The 7499-nt window shown below is 32.5% G+C and overlaps 1 long non-coding RNA gene across 1 annotated transcript; it reads left to right on the top strand.

The window, feature by feature from the left end:
* Positions 1 to 1202: 1202 nt before the first annotated feature.
* Positions 1203 to 6116, top strand: LOC147390128 (uncharacterized). Its single transcript, XR_015170346.1, has 2 exons — positions 1203 to 1472; positions 5816 to 6116. It is a non-coding gene; the product is annotated as an uncharacterized LOC147390128 (long non-coding RNA).
* Positions 6117 to 7499: the final 1383 nt, after the last annotated feature.

Below are 7499 nucleotides of genomic sequence, written 5' to 3'. Positions count from 1 at the left end.
AGTTTGTGTTGGGAGAACTTTCTCCTTGATTAGATCTTTGTTTGGAGGTTCGACCAAGAAAGAACTTTCAGTTGGGAGCATTTATAATTAAGATTCTCTCTAACATTTAGCCTTCAGGACTAGATGTCAAAAGAACGCCACCTTTTCTCTCTCTCTCTCTCTCTATATCTATATATAAAGTTTTTCAATTTTTCATATAAACAAAATATTGGAGGTTGAAATTGCTCATAAGAATTTGATTTTTAATTTTTTTTTTTAAAGTCATTAAATCATATTTTTAATGGATCAAATTATAATTAAATCAATATTTTGTAGATAATATGTTAGTTTTTAGAAGAATTTTTTTATAATGAATTTAAAATATATTTTCCTATTCGATTTGGAACCGAAGGGTACCTATGATTTTTGACGGTTTTGATTACACTTATTTTAAAACTCAATTTGGAACCGTCGAGAATCAAAACCAAAAAATATAATGGCTGTGATTCTTACTTTCTTAGGAACTAAGTGGAACCCACCCATTGTCACCCCTAAAACTTAGGGACTATTATGAAAAAACTCCCTCCGCCAAAATCCTGTAAGTAATTTTTCCTATAATTTTCCATCTCATAGGTCTCGTTAAAAGTGGGTGTAGAGAGATTTGATTCCTTATTGAACGTTCATTTTCGAAGTATAAAGTTGATGGCATCAATTGTTTGAATTGCGAGTAACGTGGTAGAAGCGTCACTTACATTCACATAACTAAAGAAGTATTACATTCTTATTATTTGACTCTATTTTGTATTACTACTGTGCTTACCTGAGATAATAAATTTACTTAAGTTGGATCCTAGAAAAATCCTTGTACTAAAGTAATTTTTCATCATGGAGTTGAAACCTATCTTGATAGTTCAAAATCCAATAGATTAATGCTGGAGTGACCTATGAATCTACGGATATGCGCGTGCCACCACGTCAAGGTTTCCCCCGCTAGAATCACTCTAGCACGTCTCAATCCAGTAACACAAAATTTCTTCAACTAAGATGAATTTTAGTCTTCATGGATCATAAGAGGTGGGCCAGATATTCATGGCAATTGGGTCCAAATCTTAATGTGTTGTGCCATTCTTCTTGGGTTTGGGTCTCATCCAATTGGAATTTCAGGCAACTTCTTTATGTTTTTCCTCCTTGTAGAAATTTTAGGGAGTTTTGATTGTCAAACGAAAGCAAAAGCCAACTACATTTGAGCCATCAGTCTTAAATGATGAACTCATTTTCTTATACATACATATAATATAAATCCTTAAATAGGGTTAGGGTGCGACTAGTTTTCTCATCCTTCTCCAATCTCTTCCTCTTAGAATCTTGCAAAGTAATAAAAATGGCCTCAAAAACATTTTCTGTTTTGGGGGTTCTGTTGGTCGTTATGATAATCTCATATTCAGGAGTGCTAGCAAGGGAACTTACTGAGACTTTCAAGGTTGAGAAAATGAGTAAGTTTTCGCTTTTCTTTAATTTATCTTCTCCACCTTTTTTTTCTTCCTTTTTCCTTAATTCTCAGAGGGATGGCAATGATTCCACTAAAGTTTGAATGTGAATTGTTAATGAGAAAGAAACAACGATATTTAAAATTATTTTTAAACCTATAATCATATTAAGTTCGGGTTCAGGCAAATGAGGCAACCCATCTATGCCCAAACCCAACCCAGTTTAGATTGGTCAAAAAAAAAAAAATTTGCCCAAACCCTTGCTAACTCTGTCCAAACCTGACCCAAGGCTGGATTGAACTCATCAGGTTCAGGTTTGGCCCATCCAAGTTTCAACCCTAGGTAGAACCTAAATGTTTTTCGTCTTAATCGTGTCGACATGTATATAACTCCCATTTAAATCATGAAACATAAGAGGTATTTCAAATATCAACAACTATTTAAGGGGGTTCTAGAAATTTTCTATTTTAAGATTTTTTTTTTCAATTTAAGCAGGTTATAATCGTGTCTTGTTCATGGGTGGGTTATGTGTGTCTAATTGAGGATGACACAAATCCAATTTGTTTGTTAAATGAATTACATGGTCATGTTGCGTTGCTTGTTTTTATGAATGGGTCATTTTCGATTCAAATTACAAAGGTTTTGTCATGATTGTTAAATGAATAATGATTTTTTGACTCCACCCACCCAACCCGACATACTCCGCCATACTCTCCTGATGGCATGTGCTAGAATCATAGATTTTTTTTCCTCGGATACAAAACTGCAAAGATTTATGAGGATGTGAAGTTGTGTATCCCGAGAAAAAATCTATGGTTCTAGAACATATCATGTTAGGAGGGGGAGGGGGGAGCACGACTCTTGTTAAATTGGTCAGATTTTGGGTTGGGTAAATTTTCAAAATACCCTTACCTCAATATGACACGATGGAATCATTATCTTTTTCATGACATTTGCTTTTATTTTCATGTATGTGAATTTGGAAATATAATTTTAAGACAAATAATTGTAAATTTTATATTTTTTTTCACATACCACTTATCTTATATATGTCATTATCATTACAAAATTATCGAATAATAATGAGAAATGAGCCAACCCGACCAACCTGACTTGGGTAAGGCATGGGTTGAGCACTTCATGACAGAGGTCATGTTGGGCATGCGCACGGGTTAGTGTTTGTCAAGTGCAGGTTGGGCATGGGTTGATCTTGAACCCAACCCAACTTGCCCGAGTTGCAGCCCTAATTCAACCCAAACCTACTACCTTCCCGTCTTTTTTGAATTGTGTACATGGGTCGTGTTAAGAATTGTTACCCCTATAAGGTTCGTGTGATTGCAAAAGAAACATTTTTAAGGAAAAATCTATTCTCCGGTAAAAACGTCAAACAATTTTTTTATTTTTTTATTTTTTTATTTTTATGAAAATAAATTCTAGTGTCGGATTACACCTACAAAAATGTCAAAAAGGGAGATGGGTCTATTTTGTGGACAGGGGGTAATTGTGATAGAATAACACTAAGACATGATAAAATCATTTTCCTAAGAGATTTGGTAGAAAAACTATTATTCTCCTAAGAGAGGAAATGTTTTCCCACAAAAAAACATTTTCTCAAAAATGTGCACAATCATATACGGGAAAATGTTATTCACATGACCCCGCATAGGGGTAATAAATTTAACACATCCTACGGACACGATATAAAATTAGTGGGTTTGGATCATAATGGTGTTGACCCGTTTAACACAATTATTAAATAGGTCGTGTCTACGTTAGGGATGTCAACTCGCTTAACCTGTTTTGACACATTTAGTTATTGTGTCATTAACATATATTTTTAAATAATGAAACATATGAGGTATTTTAAATATCAACAATTGTTAAAGATTTTAAAATAACTTTTTTTTTTTAAATATAACATTTTCATAATACTTTTTTTTTTTTTAAGTTTATAAAATATAAAAACTATTTTAAGATATTTTTAAAATAATTAAGGGTTAAGCTTTTAGTTTGAGAATATAAAAACACTTTACTAGGAAAAGTTGCCTGATTGCATTACCTTGCGGTATTCAAAAACATTATCCGATGCCACAATGACGTATAGGACAAAAATTTTTTGAACTTAAAAAAAAAATTCCCGAAAAATACTTAATTTATGTAGGTAGGTATTGATTTAGGATCATGATCAAGAATGATGTCTAAGTGGCACTTTTTGGTTGGAGATAAAATACATTGGGCTCCTAAACAAGCCATTTTCTACGTAGCATGCAACCCAATGTGTTTTATCCCCTTAATGCCCTTAATTACTTATTTAATAGTTAAAATACCCCACCCCATATAGATACACACGCAATGCTACTAAGATATTAAATTACGGGAAAGTTACTTAATAGGCCTTGCGTTAGGGAAGTCTTTTTGACTTTTGGAGTGGGTATTTTAACAACCCGTTTGTAATTAAATTTCTTAATGAACCCTCACTACGATAAAATGTCAAACTTAAATCATCAAGATCAACGATTCAAATTGTCAACATTATTGATCTTAATGATTCATGTTCATGGATCGAGATCAATGATTTCCACTTGTTATCTTGATAGCTTGAAAGGTCATTCTTGACGATTGGATCAAAGGTCTTTTGACGGTGGATGAGGCCTAGTAAGGCATTTTTCCTAACTATCATAGTTAGGAAAGGGTTTTTCTTAAAAAAAAAAGGGGTGGAATAGGCAAGTAATGACCACATGCACAAATTATTTGGGTGATATTTTAAAGTTGAATTATAAATGAGGAAGACTCATAAAGAAGTCACATCTATATAATAAAATACAATTGAGTTAGAACAGTTATGTGTAACATAATACCCAATCAATTATATTGCTATGGGACAAACCTCCCACATCAAGTTTTAATATTATGGTATCGACTATACTTCCTTTATTCTTTACCTCTTCTAATTTTACTATATTTTCTCTTCTATCTTTTTAATCCACTTTATTATTTTTCACTTTTTATTTTTTTAATCTCAATTTTTTTAATAATACCCTTTCAAATTTATTTATTTTTTCTACTTTTATCTCCTTAACCAAAAAGAGGATGCCTCCTCCTTTAGTTTTACTATTTTTCTCTTGTAATCTTTTAATCTACTTTATTGTTTTTCATTTCTTACCCTTTTAATTTTGATTTTTTTTTTTTTTTTAAATTATACCACTTCCATCATCCTATGATTTCTTGGGACCTACTTTATTTCACTTATTTCTTTATCTCGACTAATTTTACTGTATTTTCTCTTTTACCTATTTAATTCATTTGATTATTTTTCATCTTTTATTCCTTTAATATCAAATTTAATAATATCTATTTAAGTTTATTTTTTCTCTTTTACCCCCTTAACCTAGGAGAGGATGTCTGTATCGCAAGCACGGGTGAACTCTAGTAATATATAATTATCAATACGTCCAGAAAAATTATGTCCTTGCAAGCACTTCTCACCAAATGATAATTTTACCATCACACTTCCACTGCTTCAGCTTCCAATGCTTCTACTTCTTTTAGTTTTTGAAATCAAGCAGAAGTTTGCATCTAATCCTCATAAGGCTTGAAAACTGCTTTCAGTCCTCGTTCTAAAGCCCATGATGAAAAGTAGGCCCAATCCAACAAGTATTGGGCTCAAAATCCATGGGTCTATGCGCCAAAGAATTTCCCAACGGACCTGAAGTCTAGTAATAGAGAGATTTACGGTATTCTCGAAATCACCAATCAAGCTGATTTTTATTTCTCACGATTATAATAGAGTTAGATCATATTAGATTTGCTTGGAGTTTTTTCTATTTAGGATTGTCTCTAATAGTTCTATATAAACTCATTAGAGATCATGTGATCCAAGGTAAGAGAATCCAATTCTATTATTCTTTAATTCTTATTTGTGAGTATACACCCCACCTCTTGGAATTTCAAGTTTGATTTGCATATTTTTACTCATATAATTAAGAATAATGATGAATGCACGCGATTTTGGGTACACGGTTGGTACGTGGTAAGGGCATAGAATCTTAAATCTTTTTTCTTATGTATTCCGAAGAAAAACAATTTATGGTTCTATGCCCTTGCCACGTAAGCCGAGTAACCTAAACTGTCTGCATTCATCTCTTTAATTAATTCATCTTGTGGGCTGGCATCTATCTAATCCTAATTTGAATCCTAAACAACTAATACAGTCTTCAATTGGCATATAACCCCAATGATCAAAATACCCATTAATTAAATTGTTCTTGTTTTTGTTATGTACAACATTTATTTAAGTATTTCGATGCAATATATTCAGAAATTATGGCATTTGGAACTTACTCTTGCAGAGGAGAAGGCCGTAGAGGCAAATGTAGGTACTGCAGATTATGATTGGGGGCCTGGATCGCACGGTCCACATCCTCCGTGTTGTTGATGGGATCTGATTGGTTGTTGAAATAAGGTGATCAGTAAAAGTCAATATTCTGTGATGTTCCATAATTATGGTTTGATTTGATTCTAATAAAAAATATGGGTTGATGTGAATGGTCCACGATGTCTGCATTGTAAGTCTTCTAGACTATGTATCAGTATCAAACACTACTTTATGTAACTAAGACTTCTGCTGTAATTTTCATATTTAATCTTAAATTAGTTTCTAAACACTTTTTTACTATGGTAGTATTAATATATTATTATTGATTTTCATCAATTTTTAATTTAATTTAATTCCAGAATCCTGATACAAGGGAGGAGGGTTAAAACCTCACTCCAATAACTCTGATCTTGTAAAATAAATCTCTCATTAAATAAGCTAATAACAAAAAAAAGGGAGGAGGGTTAAAACCTCACTCCAATAACTCTGATCTTGTAAAATAAATCTCTCATTAAATAAGCTAATAATTAAAAAAGAGGATTCTTTAATAGATTTGGCAAAGAATTATTGGGGTACTTCAGTCATACTGAAATCTATTTGAATAATGCTGAGGGGATCTCATATCACAAATCTTGAATGGGAAGTAGGAACCATAAATGATTTTCATTGACATATGAGTTAAAACATTTATGATTCGTTTAAATGCGTTAAAAAGTATTTATGGCTCAATGAAAAGCATTTATGGTTCCTACATACTTTCACATTAGGATGTGCCATATGATGTACAACTTCAGGTCACTGCAACGTGACTACTTATTTTTGGAGGAGAATTTGAGATTGAATGATGTTGAAGTGACCTCAATCTTGCGAGCGTCGCTAGCGGCAGATATAATTTTGGAAAAATTACTTAAAAGATCATGATGGAGGGATTCCTTTCTAAATAATCCCTAAGACTGTAGCTTGATTGTCCATGTAGTAAACATTTTATTTCTTTATAGTCCTTCATTATTGACGAACTCACCACTTTTTATTTGTTGTCGAACTCACGATTTTTATTGTCGAGTTCACCATTTTTTATTGTTGAGTTCGACATTTTTTATAATTGAATTCAACATTCTTTAAAAAATGTTGAATTCGACAATAAAAAGTGGTGAACTTGACATTGGTAAAACCCACTTATTTTTCATTTCTCGAGATTTTCTGACTAAAATACATGAAAAATTAGAGTTTGGTTGTTAGAAAGTTTCAGAGAAAAATTTCTCAATAGAATCAACAACTTAAAGTTACATTACAATACATGAACCAACTGAGCAATGGGTCTAAGCCGTATAAATAAATAAGGGTCATTGTTGCTGTAACAAAACAATTTTGGAGATTTGATTTAATTAGTGCTGTTTAGTTTGTGTTGGGAGAACTTTCTCCTCGATTAAGGTTTGGAGGTTCGATCAAGAAACAACTTTCAGTTGGGAGCATTTATAATTAAGATTCTCTCTAACATTTAGCCTCTAGGACTAGATGTGATTGATGTAGAGATTTTTCCTGGGATTTGGCGGTTTAGTTTCCTTCCACTTCCTTGGGCTTTCTATTGGGTTGCTAATTATTGATCTAGAGCTTTGTGGTAGTGGTACTCTCTTATAGAAGGATTTGGCAAAAGGCCG

Source organism: Akebia trifoliata, chromosome 11 (assembly GCF_017979445.1).
Source record: "Akebia trifoliata isolate Shusen 1 chromosome 11, ASM1797944v1, whole genome shotgun sequence".
Taxonomy (NCBI): domain Eukaryota; kingdom Viridiplantae; phylum Streptophyta; class Magnoliopsida; order Ranunculales; family Lardizabalaceae; genus Akebia; species Akebia trifoliata.
This window is presented reverse-complemented; position numbering and strand designations above follow the sequence as displayed.